At 39.3% G+C, this 23,907-nt stretch overlaps 1 protein-coding gene across 6 annotated transcripts in view; it reads left to right on the top strand.

The window, feature by feature from the left end:
• Nucleotides 1-4,552: 4,552 nt before the first annotated feature.
• The window catches only part of Lrrc8b (leucine rich repeat containing 8 VRAC subunit B), a 69,384-nt gene continuing 50,029 nt past the window's right edge, over nucleotides 4,553-23,907 (top strand). For 4 of the 6 annotated variants that reach the window (XM_076863552.1, XM_076863550.1, XM_076863548.1 and 1 more), the window contains exon 1: nucleotides 4,553-4,732. The gene's annotated coding sequence lies outside the window, so the exon portion shown is untranslated. Of the gene's footprint in view, nucleotides 4,810-23,907 lie in introns of all 6 variants that reach the window. The other 2 variants (XM_076863547.1, XM_076863545.1) reach the window with 1 other exon arrangement.

The raw sequence follows: 23,907 nt of genomic DNA, 5'->3' as shown, positions 1-23,907 counted from the left end.
GTTATACATGATGGCAAAATGCAATTCATTTCATATTACACATATAGAGCACAATTGTTCAAGTCATTGATTGTACACAGAGTATTTTCACACCATTCGTGTCTTCATACATGTACTTAGGAGTAATGATGTCTAACTCATTGTACCATCTTTCCTACTCTCTTGACCCTTCTTTTCCTCTCCTTCCCCTTTGCCCTACCTAAAGTTCCTCCATTCGGCTCCCCACCACCACCATTATAAGTAAGCTTCCTCATATCAAAGAAAACATTCGGCTTGCTTCCCTTAGCATTATATTCTCCAACTTCATCCATTTACCTGCAAATGCCATGATTTTTTTCTTTTAATGCTGAGTAATGTTCCATTGTGTGTGTGTGTGTGTGTGTGTGTGTGTCTGTGTGTGTGTACATACCAAAGTTTTCCTATCCATTCATCTACTGAAGGACATCTAGGTTGGTCTGATGTTTTCTTTTAAGGAAAAGGATTCAAAGGAGGGTCACTTTCACGCACTGATCTGATAAGGAAGGGGCAGATGGGGTAACTCATCACAGTGGGTAGTGAGAACAGAGTAGCTGTGACTGTTTCAGGCTAGGACCATGATAGGGGACCAGCTCAGAAGTGTACAGCCTGCCTTGCACAATTGCAGTCTGGACTTCTAGGTCTAGCTACCTTACTCCAAACATATGTGCAATATTCAGTTTGTCCTGCCTATTGCAAAATTCTCATCATTGAGCTCATTCCCAGGGATTATTCTCAGAATTCACCTCAGGCCCAAGGAAAACTCATTTTAAACCACTGTAACCAAGAGATGGAAAAAGTCAGAAAAAATATGGTGAACTCTTTCATCAAAAATAAATAAATAAATAATGCTTCATCAATGACAATGTGCTCAGTCATATACAACTGAACCTGGGGAATCTGTGAAAGTTGCTGAGAATGCAAAAGTAGTCTAAATTTTGCTTTTTCTGACCTGACACAGTAGAAATAAGAACCTTGAGGCTGAAACAAGATTTAAAAGTAATATGTACAATTATTAGTACAATCCTTCCTTAACCCTAGGGTCCCACCCAACCTCACCTTCACTTTAGGATGCTATATGCACACTGGATATACTTTCACTACCAGAGTATTATAGCTTTTTTTTTTAAATAAATTATTCTCTTTATCTTGGTATTCTCCCTCACATCTCTCAGATCCCCAGATTTTTTATATACTTTGTGGACATTCAATGTTTAATGTTAAAAAAAATGGGAGTTTTCATTATAAAAAATTTGTAGAATAGTGAAATGGATAAGAACTCTTAATATTCTATCTCCTACTAATTATAAAAATTTCTCAAGATTAAGAGAAAACTAAACTCTTATCAGGGCAGCCACATGCAGCATAGCTTAATACTGATATCACTCGAAGACTTTTTCTTTTTTTCTAGGGAATCCACCCAGGAGAGACTTGCCAATCCCAGAAGTTATGTGATCACTTCTTGTGGGTCATAGAATTCAGCTACAAAATTACAAATGCAGTAATCATTACATTTCTATCACTGGTGACTTTGCTGGTGTCATTGTACAGGAGAACTGAGGGCATTAGTTGTTTCTACTCCTCTCATTTATCAAGTGAAAGTAAAAACCCTACCAACTATTCTTGAGATACTGAAGAAAGAAGAGTAATTTTATTTAGGTTTCTTCTTCAGATTCTCAGCATGCCAAAAAAAAAAAAAAAAAAAAAAAAAAAGCCCTAAAGATCCAGATCCATTGCAGATAAGTCAAAAGTACAGGATGAGTTACTTCTCAAACCTTCTCTTCCTCCAAAACTTAGTTTCCCTTCCTTCAGGAGGTTCTCTCTTGCTACTCCCTTTCTCCCTGCTCTGTCTCATTGACCACAAGAAGCATTTGTTTTCTGTGCTCATCTAGGTTGTAGGATATCAAGGTCAGGGACCAAGTTTTAGCTCCCTGGGTACTGCCCATGCTGTCTAACACCCACTAGGCACATAATAAGGGCTTCCTATCCATGGTGCAATTTTTAATCACTAATTTAAATCACTATTTTAGACTTGGACAAACTTGGCTGTGGAAATAGCATCTGAGTCTTTGGGGATTTTTGTTTACCAAAATAAATTGATCATAGTCCCTCAGAGAATTTCAGATACTCTTGTAAGGACTGAACATATTCCAAGGTTCCACAAATTCTGCTTTCAAAGAGATTACAATGTAATGGGAAACTTGGGCACAGGCATAAGAAGTCAAACAGTCAAACAATTACATTCTCATTACAAAATCTACCCTGGGTTGCCAAATATGCTTTCTTTATGGGCTCATATTATACGCATTGTATTTTTTAAAGTTTGAGGTTATTCTTTTCACTGTACTACAAGCAGAAGCTTATAAACATATCATACAATGAAAAAAAAAAAAAGAAAAACATCAATTTGATGCTCAAATTTCAGAAGAGTATGCCTGAATGCAACATCACAAATTCATAAATCCTATCTGCAGTGTCAGTAATAAATGGTGTCATTATGGAAAGTAATTTTTTTAATGAAAACTAGAATAAAATAAAGAAATCACATTTAAAAGCTACATTTCTGGGGTTGGTGTTGTGGCTCAGTGGTAGAGCACTTGCCTAGCACACTGGGTTTGATCCTCAGCACCACATAAAAATAAAGATATTGTGTTCATCTACAACTAAAAAATATTTTAAAAAATAAAAAAAAGCTACATATCTGAGGTTTACCCAGAGCTAATACAATTTGAATGAACTCTGCCACTTTAACTTCCAGCTAATAATAACTTGGATTAGCAAGCTTAGTAGTCACTTTTTATTCATATCATCATTAGAACAGATCATGTAGTTTATAATCTCTTATTGTATAGATGAGGGGACTGACTCCAAATAAGCTAAGTAACTATTTAACTCACATAAGTAATTATATTGCTGTGATAGAAGGATGGATTATCTGTTTATGGATCTGTAAGGGGATTATCCATTTATGTTTGGTACCTTTCCATTCAAAGATACAGATGCAGAATTTGATGTTTTCAAGTTTTAATGATATGGTTTTACAATCTGCATCTCTTATGGCAATTTTTCCCTGGTTTAATAACTATAAGTACGTATTTTTTTTTCTTTTTCCAGGTGGCAAACAGTTTGAGGATCACACCCAAATCTAAATTAGACTGAAAAATCTGGGTATACAGTCTCTCATACACACAACTCCATAAAAACTTGTTCTTTCAGGGTTTCCTCCAGGATTCAGGAAAAAGACAGCTGCTAACCTAGAATAGGGTGGACAAGGAAAGAACAGAGAAGCAATACAAAGACAGCTTTCTTATTACCTTTCAAATTGTAGTTCATCTCTATGGGACGCAATTCAGTCTCAGATAACTCAGTAGAGTATCTTCTTATCCCCATTTAGACAAACTGATCAGATGGTCCCAATGCTGTATTTTTTTTTTTTTTCAATTTTTTTCTTTGGGAGATCCTTGTACATTTTCTTTTTAAAATAGTAATGTGATCACCATACCAACTAACAGATATAAAACTTGTCTTATTGAATCATTATACTGGAAGTCAGTCTGGGCAGAGTCTGGGTTAAAAGGAGTAGAAGGAGAATAGAGTAAGGAGTGGTTGAGATAAAAATATTAAACCCAAAATTTTAAAGGTACATGGTTATTCTTCAAATTGAAGGCCATCAAACTGTAAAGGAAGCAGGTAGGGCGGTAGATAGGGTGGACCTGCAGTTGATAAGCAGTAAAATACTGGTTATGAGCATAGGGATGGTCCCTCTACCATGTTGTCCCCTCCTCATCCTGAGAAAAGGACATTGGAAAGAGGTAACTGATACCTGAGGCCCAGAATTTAACTTAATTTAGCCTCTTAGTTTGGTCCAAGTGGAAACCTTCTCTACCAAGCGCTCTGCCCTGCAACCTTTCCAAGCCCGCAGGGAACCCAGAACCATCAAGGGACTTCTGTGAGTTAAGACCAAGGCTTGCAACTAGCTGCACCCAACCTTTCCCCCAGGGCCCAACAAGCGTTATGTAAATAACAAGTTACTCCGAGAGGTACACGTGAGAAGGCGGGGCCCGACACAAGGTGTACTACCAGAGTTGCTAGGCGCGCCTAGGGGACAGCCCTAAGCCCCTCTCCCTCCAGCCTCTACACCCCCGATCTTTCCAGCTCTGCAGCCAAACGTATGGCTGTTCCCAGCTGCCTGCGGACCCGAGGCTGGGTGAGGGGGCCGGGGCCGCCACATGGCGCGCTTGAGGAGATGGCAGCTGCGCTTTGTTTCCAGCAGCTAGGGTGAGTCACCGGCCCCCGCAGTCCCAAAGCCGGGCGAACACTCAGGTTCAGGCAGCTGAAAAATTTGCAGCAGGAGCGGCTACCCAAGCGGCCGCAGTCTCTTCCTCCTCCTTCTTCTCCTCCGCTGCCGCTGCCACTGCCACCACCGCGGCCGCCGCCTCCACCCTGCCTCCTCCCAGCCTCCGCCCCGTCCCCTCCTCCTCCGCCCGCGAACTTAGTCAGCGGTTCGCGCCTCCGCGCGCCTATTGGCCGGCGGAACGCGACGCGTCACAATGGAGCCGGTCGGAGGCGGCGAGCCGGGCAGCGCCGGGGCTTCCCGCTGAGTCCGCAGCCCCGGGCAGCCGGGAAAGTGCGGGCGCTGGGCCGCCGCCGGCGCGCCCGGAGAGGCGCGGGGCGCACGCTGCGGAGAGCGCCGGCGCCCGGGGCTGGAGTCGCGCAGGTAGGTCGGAGCGTGACACCCGGGCTGGCTAAGGAGGAGCCGAGTCGACCCAGGTGGTGAAGGCGGAGGAGGACAGGGTAAGGGGACGCAGCAGGTGGGGTTGGCTGAGCAGGTGCGGTTACCTGTCCAAGCCTCACCTGCAAGTGAGGCTATGGGCAGGTGGCGCGGCCGGAGAGATGAGTGGGGGCTTCACTGCTCCCTTGCCTTTGAGAGAGAGGGGAGCGTTACCCCTGAAAGGACCTCTCCTGGATGCTGGGGTCTCTTGGGGCAAGAGGAGTGGGCAGCCGCCCAAGGCGATCCCCTCTCTGCCCCAGCACTTGGGCTCTGCACCTGTGTGTGAGTCGTCGGGGCGCCCGGGGAAAAGGTTCTGCTTTCTTAGGCAGGGGTCTCTCCCCACATGAGTGAAACTCCCTCAAGGGGTCTACATTTGGTTGTTTTCACTTGCCCCTGTCTTGGCGCTGCTTGTTGGCAAACATTTTATGCTCTTGGATACTTGGTATTCCTCTGTAATTTGGTGATATTCGTGATTCTTCCGTTTGAAGGAGTAGGGGGCAACTGATGCCCATTTAGAGAGAGGTTCAGAGTTTCTTTCTCCTGAGCTGTAGTTGGAACAGGTGCTGAGAGGGCAGAAGGGAGGAGGCTGAGAGTTGGCTCATTAATCTGCGTCCTCAACTGACTTCCCAAAGTCCATAGGTTGCCCTTAATCAGATGTCATTTGTGAAAGACTTTTCTCTGTGTCAGAAAGGCTCTCTCTCAATACTCCACCGCCTGTCCCCCACACCCCCAAAAGGACAAACCTAAATTTAAAAACAAAAACCATTGTGTTTTTGTTTTTTCTTGAATAATCCACCCTGCCTAAAACAGTGTGCGTGCACACACACACACATAAAACCTCTACTGTAAATATATTTGCATAAAAAATTTTAAATTGTAAACATGTAATCAATTTAAAATAGGTTATTTGTTCAGCGTGTATTGAAAAGAATTAGAAGCTGAGAGTGTAGCTCAGTGGTAGAGCACCACGCTTAGCGTTGGCAAGGCCCTGGGTCCAGTCCCAGTGCTTCAACTGTCTATGGCTTCTACTACTAATAATTAAGTGGCATCTGCCTTTACCAGACTGCTGACTCCTAAGTCTAGGTGTACAGCTAAAATACAGAAAAGAACAGTATAATTAATTAACAAGTCTAGTACCCATCTGTGCACAGGTTACTCCTCCTGAGAACCCAAAATGGTCTGAATTGTGGATGTCAAGGTGACTTTCCTTGGCCCCTGGCTTTCCTAGTCAGCAGCTCCACTATTGAAGAGAATGTAAATGACAGTTAATCCCCCAGGTAATTAGGCCTGTATGATTTAAGATTATAAGCCCTAACATGTCTGATACTGTTCTAAGCTTAAAAGAGGGCCCTTGGTTCAGGGAGTGAAGTGGATAAATTTGTCATTGAGTGCACAGTTGAGTTGTAGCACTTTTCTTAATATCCACTTTTAAAAAAAAGTGTGTATTAGAATTAAGTTTACTGTAATCTATAGAATGAAAACAGCAACATCAATTAAAATAAAAGGCCCTGATGAATACAACTTTAAAAGAATACTAGTTTGTCCAGAGTTTTTTAGACTGATCTATTTTGGTATTTTCTGGTAGGAGCCTGAGATTTGTCATTTTGTGTTTTGCTTTCTGAAGTTGAAGGGGGAAATATTTTAAAATTTAGAAGATGCTGACTTTAACCAGTTTTATATATAAGCAAGTTTTTAAAATTTTCAAATATGTATGTTCCTCTTTTCTCTACAATCCATACCAAAAAAATAGCCTATTTAATCCAGTGCCTGATTTTCATTTAGTCTCTTTCAAGTTGAATTTTCAAATTTTATTGTTATTTCTCCACCCCAGCTTCTTTCTAGTATCCAGTGATGTTATTAGAAATTAATACATTCCGATTATATCATGTTATTCCCCAGTTGGTGGAATGGTTTGCATTGCCTTCAGTATAACGTCCCTCACTGATGTATCCACTTCCAGAGCACTGTAGGTACCAGCAAACAACTTCGACTTGTGCCTACCCAAAAGGAATTTTTGGAAACCAAAGCACAGTAGAGAATTAATTTAGCCACTTATAAAATGCCTTCTAATTTGTGTCATGTCTGTTTTCATGTTGCTGACTTCCTTTATTGCTATAGCCTTCTTTCATTTTTATTTCTCATCTCTATTCTCTAAACTTCCTACATGGCTTTATTGTGACTTAGTTTTAGCTGGGGTGTAAAATAATGCCTTTGGTAGACATGATAGGCTATTCTTCTTTTTTGGATCATTAAGATTGAGCTTTAATAAAATTAGGCCTAACTCCAATCACTGAATCTTTCTCCTAAATTCTTATCACTGCCGATCACTGAGAACAATCAAAGAAAGGGTAATAATAAACTCCCTGTTCTATGACTTCCTTTCATTTAGGATTCTACTCAATTGCAACACAATTTAAATTTACTCCTTCAATGCTATTGTGAACAGAGTAAAGGAAATGAATAAAAAATGAGTTGTCAGGGCTTCAACCTTGACCTTTCCTTTTTGCCTTTTTGGCCTTTATGCTGTCTTTGATATGGGTCACATGATTCTGCTTGTCCCTTTCCAGGCTGTGTATATTTGAACTTCATCTCCTGCTTCAATTTCAGAGTCCTTTGTAATTCTTCTTCTCTGTCTCATCTTGTGTTGTTTGCACAGCTTCCTTCTGCAATGCCCACTCTTCTGCAGTAGGACTTTAATGGAAACTGCCAGTGCACAGCTTCTCTTTTTCTTCTGTTTCCAGCTCCATGCAGAGGACTGAGAGTTTCCTCTAAGCATCTCTGATGGAGACCAAATTCTTTAAGGCCAAGTAGCATGTTCCTTTGGATTCTTTCTCACATATGCAAAATTGAGAGCATATTCAAACTTTCTTTATTTTCTTCTGTCAAATTATTTTCAGCATTTCAAAATACTTTAAAAAATAAATAAATAAAACTATTCTAATTTAGGACCAGGAATTCTTCAGGCTTTTACCTAAGGGCTTGAACTTTGCAAACTGATGGGTTTGCACTAGAACTGTCCTCACTTTGGGTTAGTTGCTGGATTAGTTAGCTTTAACTACCAGTTACCAAGACCTCAAAGAACAATGGTTTAATTCAAGTGATGTGTGTTTCTCTTTCACATTAAAAGTAAAAGTTATAAACAGATGATCTAGAGATGGGTCCTAGTTCTGTATTCTCTTTTATTGGATCTTTCATTCATAAGATGAGCCCCCACCTCATGATCCAAGGTGAAGTTTCAGCCTCACATCCAAGTTCTCAATAGTGGAAGAAGGAAATAAGAAAGTGGAGAAGAGGGGAAAGGCAAGAACCTATGGTCTCTTAAGGAAATTTCCTAGAAACCATCATATTCTTGTTATATCTCATTATGTAGTGCCTAGTGCCTCTTCTCACTTCCTGAATCAGAGTCTGGGAAATGTTGTCCTTTACTCATACAGTCTTATTCCTAACTAAAAACATGGTGTGGAGGTCACAAGCTTAGGATAAAATGAATTTGGGGGTATTCAAACACCACAGTTATTCTAAATCTCTCTTTTCTTGACCTGAGGTACCCAAAAGATTCATGAGTTAGACAATACAATAATGTTCTGAGTGGATTGATTTAGGTTATGGGAGCTATAGCCTCATCACTGGATTATTCCATTTGATAGATAAGTAGTTTGAATGAACTGCTGGGAGGCAACTGTATGCAGATGGAGCATAGCTGGAGGAAGTGGGTCATGTGGGTGGTGGATGCCCTTGCACTATATCTTGTCCCTGGCTCCTTTCTTGCTCTATCTGCTTCCTAGCTACTGTGAGGTAAGCAGCTTTCCTCCACCATACACTTCTGCCATGATGTTCTGCTCCACCTCAGGCCCAGAGCAAGGAATCTGCTAACCATTGACTGAACCACTGAAACTGTGAGCCCCAAATAAATGTTTCCTTCTTTGAGTTGTTCATGTCAGGTATTTTGGTCTCAGCAACAAAAAACTAACAAACACAAAATACTAGTTCATATTTCTCCCATCGATTTTTCATAAATTATCTTGTTTTCCTGCTGAAACATCATTGACATTCAAATCCTTGTAAAATATGGCTCAGATTAAAAGCATGTCTTGTGAAATAAAACAGACCTAGATGCAAATCCTGGCTCTGTCACTTACTCATTGTGCATTCACAATCTCCTTATCTGTGAACTGGGATGGGATTAAGTGGGGGGGAAATGGAGTACTTAATATCACGCCTGATAAAAGAAATGGTTGCTTTTCCTTTTTAATTTGGCCTAACCTGTGTGAAACTTTTAAAAAATCAACTCTTACTCTATTTTTTATTACATTTTAAAATTGGTCATTTTTGTGCGTAGTCAAATGAATGTATTTGACTTTCTAGTCAAACTTTTTAGAATTGTCTCCAAAATCAGTTTATGACCCCAATAGTAGCAAAAGTGTTCTATACCTTTGATAAAAACAAGAATAGCCAAGCTTTCACCTTCCTCATCTTTGATTTGAGTGATTTTTGGCTAATATATCCAGACACTAACCATTACCACTATTGAGTATGTTTCATAGTATTTTTAGCAGTTATTTATTAAGCACTGACTATGTGTCAGACATTATGCTAAATTCTAGAGATGCAACAGTAGGCAAGAATATGTGATCACTACCCTTATGGAGGCTGCAAGATATTGAGAGAGACAGGAGAATTTATCACTGCATACACATGAAAGTTGCCACTGTGAAAGTTGTTAGGAAGGAGACATACAAGTGCTGTTAAAGCATATGGAAATGGTGAGTTAAGGAACAAAATATTGGCCAGTGACTGCAATGACTAAATGAAGAGTTTTGTGGTTTAAAAGGAACTTAGACATGAGACGAGCTGCCCCCAGGCAGGGGCCTGCAGGTTTATAGCACTATCCCAAAGGAGGCAATCATAATGTTTGGAGTCACCTTTAAAATAAGTATATATAATATATAATTTTGCAATGTGATACTGTGAAAAGGGCTATGTAACTCAGGAATGATTTAGTTCTGTTATAGTGTTGTTTGTGCCACACTGAGAGAATCAAGTAGTTGATCTGCATCACCGTTCACAAATTTATTTTGAAGCCATGTAGCCAAATGGGGAAAAACTGTTAAGAGACAGTTTGCAGAAGAATAGGTAGCCCATAAAGCAGCAATGGAAAATGACCCCAGGGTGGGAGGTATGGGCAATGTTTTCAGAGGGTCAGCTGGACTACTATGCCTAGGATGGCCTTTCTCAAAGCCAATGAGGAGCCCTAACACCCCATCCCTCTATAATTTTCAGGTTTGTGTAAATAGGAACTCAGCTTGGCAGGGGAGTACCATTGGCGGGGAGGGGGGGGTGTCATTTCCCCTTGCCCTGTCCAGCTGAGCTAATGGGGTGGGGGGCTGTGGGGAAATGTGGCATCTCTAAATCCCTATAACAGCCTTGGAGGAAGCTCTTCTTCCATGTCTCCCACCAATGGTGGTATGGTGTGACTGAACCTTTGGGACAGAGCCATCAGCCCTCAGACTGCAGGTTAGTTCTTGATCAGAGTGGATGCATTTAAGATGAATTCTGTTCATCTAAAGATTTTTAAAGTTTATCTCTCTAGGCAAAACTAAATGAGTTTGTTCCTGGCCCCATTTCAATACCGAAATAGGCAGTCCTCAACTGAGCTGTGACTTGTCTTCCAAATGTGAGTCATCATGCAGTTTCTCAAAGGCACCATGTTGTGCACAGTGGTCGGTTTTGCAGGTTACCCCAAGGGAACTCAGGCTGTGCCAGTGCAGCTCTAAGATGCCAGAAGTCTCTCACCTTCACCCTCCCAGGAATGCCCTTGTACCTTGGACTTCTTGTTCTGCATTTGTCCCAGCATTTGGAATTCCTCCCCAATGGTACATCAAGCTTGCTCCTACCTGGGAACTTCTCAGATGCAGTTCCCTTTGCCTGGAAAGCTCTTCTCTTATGTATGTGCCTACTACTTCCTTCTCCTTGATGAAGTGCCTACTCAAATGTGATCTCAGCTGTCCCTTTCCTGGCTACCTTAGGTAATATAACCACACCTTCCCCTGTCTTCATCAATCTCTCACACCTGGGTGTAAGGTTGGTTGGTTTTTTTGTTTTCAATGTTCATTTCCTCTCACCTCCATCAGCATATAAGTTCCAAGAAAACAAAGACTTGGTCCCTTTTGTTGACCTGCTCTGCAGTGGGGCTTACAAACTACTACATGTAATAGGGTGCAAGTAATTTTACCTCACAGGGCATAAAATGAGGATATTAATACCTGTGCCATCTACTTCACCGAATAAATGAGGAATGTGGTTTAAAATGAACTAAGACATGAGATGAGCCTGCCCCCAGGCAGGGGACCCACTGTTCCAAAGGAAGCATTTCATAATGTTTGGAGCCACTTTAAAATGAGTGTATCTAATATATAACTTTGCAGTATCCTACTGTGGAAAGAGCTACATAATTCAGGAATAATTGAATTCTCTTACAATGTATTTGTGCTATACTGGCAAACTTTAAATACAGATACTTTTTTGATACACCAAGTAGAAACATCTGAGAAAGAGAGCTGTATCATTCTTTGCTGGTAATTGGCTGTTCTCCTGGAGGTGCTGTATTTTTGCAAATAGCAATTCTATTTACTCAATTATCTAACCCAGAACTAGCTCACCCTGGGCTTCTCCTCGCCTCTTCTCTTCTATACCCCTGCTTTATATTATTGGTAACTAATGAGTCTAGAGACACATCCCTCAGGTCCTCCCTTCACCACCCAATCTCTTTTTTGCTGCCTGAGGCTTTTCTAGGAGCATGAATAATTGTCTTTTAGCTGATAGTGTAGTTTGTAGTCTTGCCTATCTTCCTTCCTCCAACCATAAAATTGTTGTCCACACTGCAGTAATCTCTAAAAGGCAAATCTCATCCTAAAATCATGCTTTGGGATGGTGCCCTTTGCTACAAGGAGCAAGCCCAAGTGCAGCAGTATATCATTTAATGAAGTCTCTCCATATGGCTTCAGTAACTCCTCGCTTTCACCTTTTGCTACTCTGTCATTTCTTCATCCCCAGTGCATATACCATGGATACAGTTATAGCCCCATACTGAGCCATCCTGAGCTATTTGCAGTACAAGGGAAAAGGTGCTAGGTAGCCAAATGGCTTCACTCCCTGGTTGTTGTATTCCTTCCTTTATCAGGGATCCTCTTGACAAACCTGTGCCCATCTTACAAGACTGAGTTCAAACATCCTTCTTCTGAAAGTCCATTTCTGACTCTGCCTTCTGCCTGTTCTTCCCGAGAGCCCCTCACTCTTGCCTCTGTGCTGCCTTGAGCCATGTTTCCCAATCCTTGAGCCTATGCCAGAGAACACCTCCATTTCCTCCTGAGTGTTCCTTCAAGGTAAAGAATATATTTTGTTCATCTGCTGGGCTTCCTGGACTGGGCTTCAGACCTAATGTACTGTGGACATATGCAATAAGTGGATATCTAGAGAGAATTAGGAATGAAATTCAGCATATATATTACCCACTCCAGGGCTTTATTTCAATAACATACTTTTGACTCCTATTTGACCAAGACTTGAAAGAATATCCCCTGGAAGGTTAGAATTAATAAGATATATTATACCTGCTGTTAATAGGTATCAGATGAATGGCCAAAATACTTCATCAGTGAGATAGTGTTTCTTGAACATTTACTGGGCTCAGAGTTCCAGATTTAGCAACTTGGAAGGGATGCTTGGGGCAACTTTTGCACTTTTCTGAAATAATTTGTGTCTTTGTCTTTCCATTAGAAGTCAGAATTTTAGATGGTTATTTCTTGGCTTACAGGGAGTTTACAACAGTACCTCCATTTTCCTTTGAGAACCCTTTAGAGAATTGTGAAAAGCTGTGTGCTATACTAATTTTCTAAGTTAATAGCTAAAGTTTTTCATCATTAGTTTAAATATTTGTAAATGGTGACATTTCTGATAATGTAAATATTGATTTAAAAAAAAAACTCTTAAATGAACCCAGTGGAAACTAAATTAAATGTCAAAATGATTTGCTACTTACATCATCTATGTAAAAAACAACAACAAGCTTTTCTACAAAACTCAGCAGCTTTATATAGTTCTTTTTGTTCATAGAACTAATTTATTCCTCATCATCTTCAAAACTTAATCCAATATATGATTCTTTTGTTTGAAAGTTTTCTCTTGATTATCTTTTTATACTCTTGTCACACACATACACATATCCACAGAGTTTATTTTTTTAAGTGCTTGTGACAATAAAGCCCTAAATAGTAAATAAAATTTCTTTTGGATTACATTATGATTTTTACTAGTATACAGCTGACCATGACAAGTATTTTAAAATGTTTATGCTTATTACTCATAGGTGAAATTTTACTGCAAAAATGTCTCATTATTTAATGAGTTATTAAGGAGTTAAACAGTTTATTTATGCATAAGTAAATATTGGTTGTGAGAATAAGATAGACTTCCTAAACAAATGCTTTTGTAAGAAAAAAAAAACTGGAGTGCTTAAGAAATCTTGCCTCATCAATAAGTTTTGGGAATGAAAACAGTGAAATTCAACTCCTAATCATATGTTATTAGTCAGCTTTATTGCTATTTCAAAATACCTGAGAAAAACAACTTAAGGGAGATTTGAGCATGAGGTACGGCAGAACATCACTGCAGAAGGGCATGGTGGGGGAAAGCTGCTTACGTCAAGGCAGCTGAGAAGCAAAGAGAATGGTGCCAGGGACAAGATATAATTCCTAACGGCACACCCCCAAGAACCTGACTCCTTCCAACTAGACCCCACCTCTGCAACTTCCACCATCCTCCAATAGTCCATTCAGCCATGAATCCCTCAATGGATGAATCCATCCATGAGGTGAGAGCTCTCATGATCACTTCCCCAAATCTCCACCTCCGAACATTGCTGCATTGAGAACTAAGACTTCAGCACATGAGCTTTTGGGGGACACTTCACATTTACACCACAATGAAATCAATCTAGTAACTGATCAGAAAAATGGTTTTCAGTGTTCTACTGACTGATGACTTGATTAGGTCCTCCTTCATTGTTGCTCTAAGGAAAGAAATGGAAACTTTTCTTCTCACTCCCGAAAGAATTTGCTTCTCTGTCATGGAAGTCTTTCACTTTCTCAACATCTATAACCCTATGGGTCTTTCAAAATGATCCTTTGCTTGGTGGCTTGAAATTTGTAATCCCCACAAGACAGTACACTATAAACCAACTACTGAGAAGTGAGGGTTTGCCCTTTTGTAATGTGGGAAAAGAATGAATTTGAAAGGGGAAAAAGGAAGACCATGCATCAGGTATTTTGAAGGAGATGCTGTTAGACAAGTGTTGATGATTTGAAAGCATGTTCCATTGTAGTACATTTTCCTACTACAATATACCTCCAAATCTCTTACTCTCATTTAAAGATTGCTCATTTGAATGCTAAAACAAAAAAAAAATTACACTTCTCAACCTAGCTATCAACTCTAAAAGGTAAAATGCCCCCCCCCCCCAATATATGTCAATTTAAGTATTTCCTTTTGGTAGGCAGGGACATTCAGTAGGGAAAAAGCATGGTTAGATTACGTAACTCTTTTCAATATACCCAATGGATAACAAAGTGATTTATCACCATCATCCATTTTAAGAACACATGTACAAACTCTCCTAGAACAGTCAGAAATTATTCTGTACATATTTTTGATACTTACTGTTAGAGAAAAAGAACTTCAGTTAAAGATCATCAAACATGCCAGGTGTGGTGGTGCACACCTGTAATCCCAGCGGCTTGGGAGGCTGAGACAGGAGAGTCACAAGTTCAAAGCCAGCCTCAGCAACTTTGAGGCACTAAGCAACTCAGTGAGACTCTGTCTCTAAATAAAATATAAAATAGGGATGGGGATATGGCTTAGAGGTTGAGTACCCTGAGTTTCAATCCCCGGTACCCTCCCCCCCCCAAAAAAAAATCACCAAACTCTTAACTGATAGCTGAGTTAACAGATAACTGGGGTTTTTTTTTTTTTTTTTTAAGAACAATTATTAATCCTATTGGAAAAAAATGCTTAAGATTTTATTAAGAAAGCTAATTTCTTCCCAAAAGGAGTCTATAAATTGTAACATGTAAAAATATTTGGCTCCAGGTTAGGCGAGACATTTCTTTTTCTTGGTGGAAAAATGCAGTCTGAGAGGAGTTGAGCATAGTTTGCAGTTGACCTGATTGTTGTCCTGTTGAGTGGAAAGCCTTTCTTTGGAAACCTCCCAGTTACTCCAAAGGTTTCTGGAGGCTCTGGCCCTCCATGAGAGGACATGGTGCAACTGTCCCTGCTCTTGCTTTCTCTCAACAGCTTACAGCAAGTCTTTCCTGAAACACTTAATAGGAACCTACACGACATCCTCTATTACATCGTGTCACTTCTAACACACTCAAGTTTTTTGTTTTTTGTTTCTCACATTTATGCTCATGGTAACTTGTAGTACATGGAACAAATATTATACCCTATGATACAAATGTGGAAATCACGTTCTGTAGGGGACATGTAGCTTTGCTTAGCAAACCTCACACTTAGTGGCAGATCTGGTATTCAAATCTAGATAAAGCAGCTTTTTCTATAATCCAGTGCTTGACTCCTTTTCACAGATGTATTATTTTATAAAAGGCTCTCACAATTGGGAAACTTGACTGAAAAATAATATGAAAATGAAGTGAAACAGATATACTTGTAAAATGCCTAGTAGGAAGCATGGCTCATAGCAGACCCTAGATTTTTTAAAAAGAAAAATAATCATATTTGAGTCTGTGTTCTGATGTGTTTATATATATATATATATATTTAAAATTATATATATATATATATATATATATAATTTTTTAAAATTATTCAATAGTTTTTGTTTTTGAACACTTAATATGTGCCAGGCATCGTCAGGTACTGGGACTAAATCCAATGATCAAGAAGAGAAAAAATCCTTTGTTCATGCACTGAACATCCTAGAGGAGGGAAGCTAGACAATAAGCAAATGCAAGGGATAATGTCATATAATAGATGGTATGAAGAAAAATAAAGCAGCGTGAAGGACTGGAGAGTGGTTAGTGGTAAGAATTAGCTGGGTGGCCAGGGACAGCATTCCTGGGGGACATTTGTGAGAAGTCCTTCATGTGATGCTCACCTGATTCTGACTCTAAGACTTTGGGTCGGGTAAGTTGATTCAAGTCATGGTATGCTGGAGTTATGTGGAAGAGATCCAACAGAGTAGATGGATTTTTAAGTAGTATTTCTATTAGGTATCCTTGAGGATCTTTTCCAGAATGTACATGTAATCACGTGCATACAGTTTTAACATGCCTTGAAATCATCCTTAGAAACCCTCTCCACATTCATGCCTCTGTTCTAGTTCTGTCATTTCTTTTTACTGATAAGACATTAAGGTTGAGAAAGGCAAAGTAAAAATTGTCTACAATGTCATGACTATTTACTGGTTAAATCAAGGACCTAAGATTTCCAGAGAGTTTTCCACTGCTTTGTTCATTAAAATGTGTAAGTAGCTAAAGCATTACATTCTGTAAAGATTGGGGGTCAGCGAATTTGACCTTTGTTGACAGAAATTAAAACAATTATAGTCTCTAAAGCAGCTCCTATTTCTTATGTTCTGTTATAGTCTGAATGTCTGTGTCCTTCTCAAGATTTATGTGTGGGAACCTAACCCCTGAAGTGATAATGTTGAGAGGTGAGGCCTTGGGAAGTGACTGGCTCTTGAGGGTGGAGTCCTCATGAATGATACTGGTGCCATATAAAACAAAGGCTTGCATTAGCCAGTTTTCCATCACTACAACAAAATACCTGAAGCAGGTATTTTCCTAAAAAAAAAAAAAAAATGTTGAGAGGTGAGGCCTTGGGAAGTGATTGGCTCTTGATTGGCTCTTCACACAACATAGCCCAGGCTTTGGCTCCATTTTGGATGGTGGAACATGTACAAAGAAAGGATCACAACTCCAGCCTGGAGACAGAAGGAGCAGAAGGAGCCAGACTTTCTACTGAACTACCAAAGGGTGGCATAAGATCTACTTCACACCCCCAGTGACCTAATGGTCTCCACCAGGCCATACCTCTTCAAGGTTCCACCACTTCCCAATACTGCCACCCTGTGGACCAAGCCTTTACCATGGGGGCCTTAGGGGAGCACCCAGATCATTTCCAAATCATAGCAAGATCCAAAGGAGCTTGTTTGCCCCTTCCTCCATGTGAAGAAACAGTGAGGAATCACTGTAAGGAGTGAGCCCTCACCAGACACCAAATCTGCCAGGGCTTTGACATGGACTTCCCAGGTCCTAGGACTGTGAGAAATGAACATTTGTTGTTTACAGACTACCCCATTTATGACATTTTGCTGTAGCAGCCTGAATGGCCTGGGATGTGCATCATTTTATGTAGAGTAAAACTCCCCCAAGTGGGGGATGGTTTGGGTGGCTCTTTTCCCATTTACTAAAATATAAACAAAATATCAGGCTAATGGCAAGAAAGAGAAATGCCAAGAAATGGAGAACTGGAAGTGGGGATACTTCTCTTTCCTCATGGCTGAAACTTGGCACTCCATGGTTTTAAGGAATGGATAACAAATGCTATGACTTTCAAGGTCTTTGTACAGATAGCAGAATGACAAGAGATGGGAAAAGTGTTGTCCCTCTTTCAACAGAGGCAGTGATTGTATTAGAGTGAATCAAAAAATCCTCCCTACCCAGCAGTTTCCTCTGGAGACATTTGATACAACTTGGAGATAAACTTAGTCACTGTCAGGAAAATATTCATCATAGCAACTTATCTTTCCAACCAGACTTCCTAAAGATGTCTCAACTCTTCCTATTACAAAATAACTCAAATTGTTGAGTAGTAATCTTCCACACTGTGGAATTAGAACATGATTTCCCAAAGTAGCTGCTATTCAAAGATTTTAATTTGCATCTTCAAGATTTTCTAGTAAAATACTTCTAATTTTAAAATCTCAGAATTCTAGCAAGTCTACTTCCTCTAAACATTGATATTTATTGAGCTTTTAGACTGATTTTTTTGTTGTTATTCTTATAAATGCAAAGAAAACCTCATATTTTTTTCTTTTTTTCTTCTTTTTTTTTCCCCCTTAATTCACTGATGACTCTAATCGAAGAAATTCTTACATTTTCTCTTAATCAGTGAAAGGCCCTTTCCCCTATATTTCTCTCCCCACCCCCATTTTTTTGGAATTTCTAGCCTACTTTTTCATCTGTGTGCCTCGTTACTATGGTAATAGGCAGCACAGAAATAGAGAACAAAGCAGATGTAGTAAGCATCTCCTGCATGGTTTATAATGCTGAAAAGGGATCTAGCTCTTTCAGGCATTCTTTATTGGTGGCAGAACCAGACCAGCCCAACTGGGAGGGGCACTGGAACTATGGGCTGATTTGGATCCTGCTATTCCCATTTTCCTACACTTCACCACTCCTTTCTCTGAGACCCAGGAATCATGAAGGTGAAGAAAGATCAATAGGAGCATATAAAGAGGATGTGGTAGAAAAATTAGCACCATAATAATAGTCAACACACTGCAAAGAACCAATGCTTCTGCTGAAGCATATTACATAAAAGGGTATATTGGACATTTTTAAAGCTTATCAATCCCCTCTCTCTCTCTCTCTCTCTCCCCCTCCCTCCCTCCCCCTTCCCCCCTCTTTCCCTCCTTCCCTCCCCTCTCCTAATTTATTTTTGGTACTGGGGATTGATCTCCAGTTCTTTTTCTTTTGAAACTTGGTCTCACCTAAGTGCTGAGGTTAGCTTTGAACTTATGATCCACTGCCTCAGCCTCATAATTCACTGGGATTACATGCATGTGCCATCTTGCCTGGCTACCAATCATTAATTCTATTGCTTGAGCTTGCACCATTCAACTTAATCTTTCACAAGAGAAGATTTGCCACTTTAGAAGTTCCCCCTTTTCAAGGCATTTAACTTATGGTAGATTTTCTTTTAATTTTAAAAAATAAGTAGTCAATTAATGCATGCTTATTTTGTATTTGCTTTAGAATTACATTAAATATTGTGAAATTAATAACATCCATAAGATACAGGAATTGCCTAGTGTTTAACCTTCTACATGTATATTTATTCTTTCATATATTACCTCTTTATCATATTCCTAGATATCCCTAGTGAACTTCCCAAAACATCTCAGTTACTCAGTTCTACTTTCTGTATAATTATTTTGAAACTTATCTTTATTTTTAAGTTTTGTATTGCTTATATTTTTCTGTGTAGATTGAATATACAATCTAAAATAACAAGTATATTTTAGAATATAAAGTCATTGTCCACAAATCAAATTTTTAGACCTAAACAGGCTGATTGATTCATTGGCCTACTGTATTATGTTATGAGGTCCTAAATTTCCTTCCAGGTCTAAATTCTTCTGTCTTTACCCATTTGGCTTCTTTTTACTGATGAACCCATATTTGTCAACTTTGTTATTTGCCGTGGTGGCTCTATCACTGATTTGAATTATACTTGGAATGAATGCCATGCTTAGAATTTTTTTTAAAAAATACCCACATGGAGTACTTCTCCCTGCCCAGGTCAGTTTTTCCTCTTGGTGGCATGAATGAAGGAGAGCACAGGAGTGGGATTTGGGATACACGTATTGACTTTGGCTCAGCCTCTGCCTGGGGTGGACTTGGAGGTGCAGTTTTAGACCAGTAAACAGCATAGGGCTTGACTGGGAATGGTCCAGGAAGTTTTTGAAGTAGAGGGTGGTGACACATTTGTTTAGGGACAATAAAAACGGCAGCTGTATGAAGGATATGATGGAGGTGAGAGAGATCATGTTGGGGGCCATGAGATGGAATAGAGGAGAGTAATATAAAAGAAATTTGAGGGGGAAAATGTCATAGGATTAAATATTTCCTTTTATCCTATGATAATTAAGTCAACTGTGTTTACTGAGATTTTACTAATTTTATTATAACTTCTGATCTTCAAATCCTTTTTCAGGGAAGGAATGGATTTTGTTCTCCACGAAATCCTCACTTGTGTATCAGTTTACCAGAGTGAGAATAGATGGCATTAACCACAACCTTAAATACCATCACTCCTAAATGTGAATGTTTTCTGACAGGAAATGAAACAGGATTTGGAGAAATAGTGGTTGATCTTTGAGAAGAGTGAAGGCTCCTTTTGCACAGGCAAGGTGTACTGAAACCAGCTCATTATCTTCCAGGAGGCTAGAAAACTGTGGATGTGCTGGATAGGTTTCAGGCTGGGAGAACAGAGGTTGTGTTTGTGAGGAGTTTCCTCTTCTGTGGACTACTATTCTCTGAACACCTCCTGGGCGGAGGTAGTTTCCATTGCTTTTGATGTTATCATCAATGTGAAGGTAGAAAATAGGCCAGGTAGATTGAGCTTTTTACCAATTCAGAAGTTAGCATTTTGGGAGATTGTGTAACTTGACTGAAGTGGAGGCAAAGGATGGCCAGCAGACTCAGCAGACTCAGTCTCTTTGTGTAGGTATCTACTACATCATGTGACTGAAGTAGCCAACTTTGGACACTCATGAGAGTAGAAAGGACTGACAATACCAAGAATAAGCTTTTACTGACCATTTTAACAGCTGCTCTCTTGATACTGACCATCACATAATTTGTTTGTGGTTTAGTTTTTTTTTAATGTGATACATGAATTTTACTTTTTTTAATATTTATTTTTTAGTTATAAGTGGACACAATATCTTTATTTTATTTTATGTGGTGCTGAGGATCAAACCCAATGCCTCGTGCGTGCTAGACTAGCGCTCTACCTCTGAGCCACAACCCCAGCCCTTGGATTTTACTTTTAAAGGGATTAAAATTCTGGTTACATTTGAACTTGAACTTAACCCAAGGCCATTCTCATGTACCAGGAAGAAGGACTGAGACAGAGACCTGCTGGCCCTAAATGTATCTTGCTTTCATGACTTTCTATTTATGTTTTATTTGCTGAACTTTCACCCACCTTTAGATGAGGACCTAGTGAAGGAGTTTGATCTGTTAGGACTAAGGTTTTGAATTCTCTGGTGTGGCTTTCACAGTGGCCCAGCCTCTGCCTTCTTTTGTAGCTTCTCTGAACTTCAGGGTTGCAAGATGGTCCCTCTACCTGCCCTCCTTCATCTGTAACATATATGATTGCAATAAAATGATTGACTAGCTATTTGATTAATCTTTGTTTCTATCACCAGTCTGTAAATTCTGTGAGGAGAAGGGGTAGCAGCTCTGTGGTGAAGTTATTCGTTTTGTTTGCCACTGTTGATTCTCCAGAGCCATTCACCCTGTAATGGCCACTAATTAATGACAGAGTGAATCATTGAATAAATGCATGCATGTTTAGTTTGTTGTTCATTCCATCCAGCCAGGCTGCCTTTTTTTTTTACCCCCTCAGTTTTATCTGAGGATTATTCACATTGATGCTGGTTTTATTATTTCAAGTTTACTAGTTGTGTAAACTCTGATAAGTGTAAGTCATATAATTCAGTCTCATTTGCTTTATCAGTAAAATGGAGAACTTCTTTTGGATCCTTACTCTGGACTTGTAAATATTTTTAGCTGAAAATGAAAAAAGAGATTTGGGAGAAATTGTGCTTGCTCTATGGAAAAATCAAATTAGGTTTTGCACAGGTAAAGTGATAAAACCTGGGAATCCCTCTGAGTAGGACAGCTCATTATCTTCTAGGAAGCTAGAGAACTATTAGGGAAAGGAAATAGTAGGAAAATTTCTACCTATTTTATCTTTTGACATTTTATAATTTCCCAGTTCAGCTAACTATGCTTAAATTAACCTTTTCTTTGTTAAAGTAGAATGAAATTATTTAATATAAAAAATAGATTTGTATAGTTGTTGATCAAATAGGAACACTGCAGGCAAATTGGAAGAAATGTAGCTATCCCAAGACTAGAGCAGTAAAGTTTCTGAAATTTAACCTTGTTCAGCAATGAGATAAGGAGTAGGGGAAAAACCCTTACGGTCCTTTATAATTTCCCTGCATGCTTTGAGATATGTAGACAATAACCTGGAAGTCTTTTATTCTAATTGATTACCCATGGGATAATAGTACTCAAAGTTCTCAAAGAAGGTACAACTCTTTTATTTGTTAGAGGTTTTAAAACTTATACATGATGGTAACAAAATCAAAAACACTGGCAATTTCCTTAAAGCAATCTATAGAAGAGAAAGTTTATTGTAATAATATGATCTAATTTTTTTCTTCTTGGATTTCTTTATGAGTGCCAATAATTTAACCAAACCAATTAAAAATACAACACTCATTGCTACTAGGAAAATACAGATTTTTTTTTTTTTTTTTTTGTAAAATTGCACATTTTAACTATATTTTTTAAAACCTCTCTGTCACAGGAGATCTGAATGACATTCTCTTGCTATCAGAAAAAAGAAAGCAATATTGAGAAAACCTGACATTGAAAGAGAAGGAAAAGAATTTTAAACATTAAAACTGGTAAACAACTGTGGTACATCCACACATGGAGTATTATATAGCACCAAAAAGAAATCAGCTATGAAGCTGCAAAAAGACATGGTGGAATTGCAACTGCACATTTACTCAGTGAAAGAATCCCATCCTGGAGTATCTACGTAATGAATGACACTGACACATGACTGTAGAAAGAAGGCATAGGGACAGTCAGATCAGAGGTCTCCAGGGGCTGGAGCGAAGCAAGGAAAGAACAGATAGAGTGCACAAGAATTTTCATGTAGTAAACTCCTCTTGTAGGACATTTGGATGACAGACATGTCACTGTGCATCTGCACAGTTTACATTAGAGTTGTCCCACTTATATAGACTGTGGAATGGGAGAAAGTAGCTAATTCAAATATGCAGCATCTCACATAGTTGCCACTTTTGTGGTGAGAACTTTTAGCATCCACTCTGTCAGGTTTTTCTTTTCTTTCTTTCTTTTTCCCCCAGAATACAATGTATCAACATTAACTAGAGTCAGCATGCTGAACAATAGACCCCTTGACTTCCTCCTATCTGTCTATACTTTGTATCCCAAACCTGCATCTCCCCAAGTCCTCCACCCTCCCAGCCTCTGGTACAGCCATTCTTTTCTCTACCTTTAGGATACTATGATCCCTACCAGAGAAGCTGACTAGCCCAGTCGACTGTTGCCGATTTCAGCTGCCCCTTGTGCCACTTTAATCAGAAATCTTCCACTAATAATTCTCATCACAGACCTCTAGGGCAGCATTAGGTAGCCCCTGAGAAGGATAATGTGACATTGTCATTTGTGTTACCTTTGTATTTTAAAATACCCTGAGAGTGTTTGATCGTCAGCAAGCTATCAGAGTCAATGATTTTATGAGTGTGCAGAGGGTAATTTTTAGGTCCTGAGCAGAGGAAAGTAAATATGAACATTTCTCTGCCATTCACAGATGAAGGCTCTGAGATCAAAGGGCCTGAGTGACGCGAGTGACGCGTCCACATCCCTGCAGATGATGCCAATATGATCTAGTTTTTGAAAAACAAGCCACGTGTTTTAAATGTCTAAATTTATAAGGATACACAGTTACCTTGTATGAAGGAGATCAGAGAAAGAAAACTGTTACATAGTGTGTTTGATTCTTTTGTGTTTCTCCTTTCCAGAAACTTCTCAGCAATGTTACCCACGATGAAGCCTTATTTGAAAAGAAAAAAAAAAAAATTCTAAACAAAATGTTTCCTTCCCTAATGAGATTTTGTTTTGGTATTTTATTGTCAGTGTGCTGGGAATTTTGAAATGTTCTCTGTGTATTTCTGATTCTGACCTAATAATCTCATTTGAATTTACCAGGCTCAGCAGCTGTTGTTGTTTTTTTTATCGACTATTGCTAAGTCGTATTAAGGTCCAAAATTGAAAAACCCTTTTTCCTATGTTGGCCTAGATTATTCAGAGTTTTATAAAATTTAAGCCTTTCTCCAATGTTTGTAGTTTTTAATTTACTTATAAGAAAACCTAGAATAATGTTGATAAAATCCCAGGAAGGTGTTTTAGATAGGCTAAGCCTGTGCAGATCTCTCACAGGGTGGTTCTGAAGCCAGCAGTGCTGTTTGCAAATAGACACTCTGTAAA

The sequence above is a fragment of the Callospermophilus lateralis genome, chromosome 7 (genome assembly GCF_048772815.1).
Source record: "Callospermophilus lateralis isolate mCalLat2 chromosome 7, mCalLat2.hap1, whole genome shotgun sequence".
NCBI classification, from domain to species: domain Eukaryota; kingdom Metazoa; phylum Chordata; class Mammalia; order Rodentia; family Sciuridae; genus Callospermophilus; species Callospermophilus lateralis.
The sequence above is the reverse complement of the archived record's forward strand: the minus strand, read 5'-3'. Positions and strand labels throughout refer to the sequence as shown.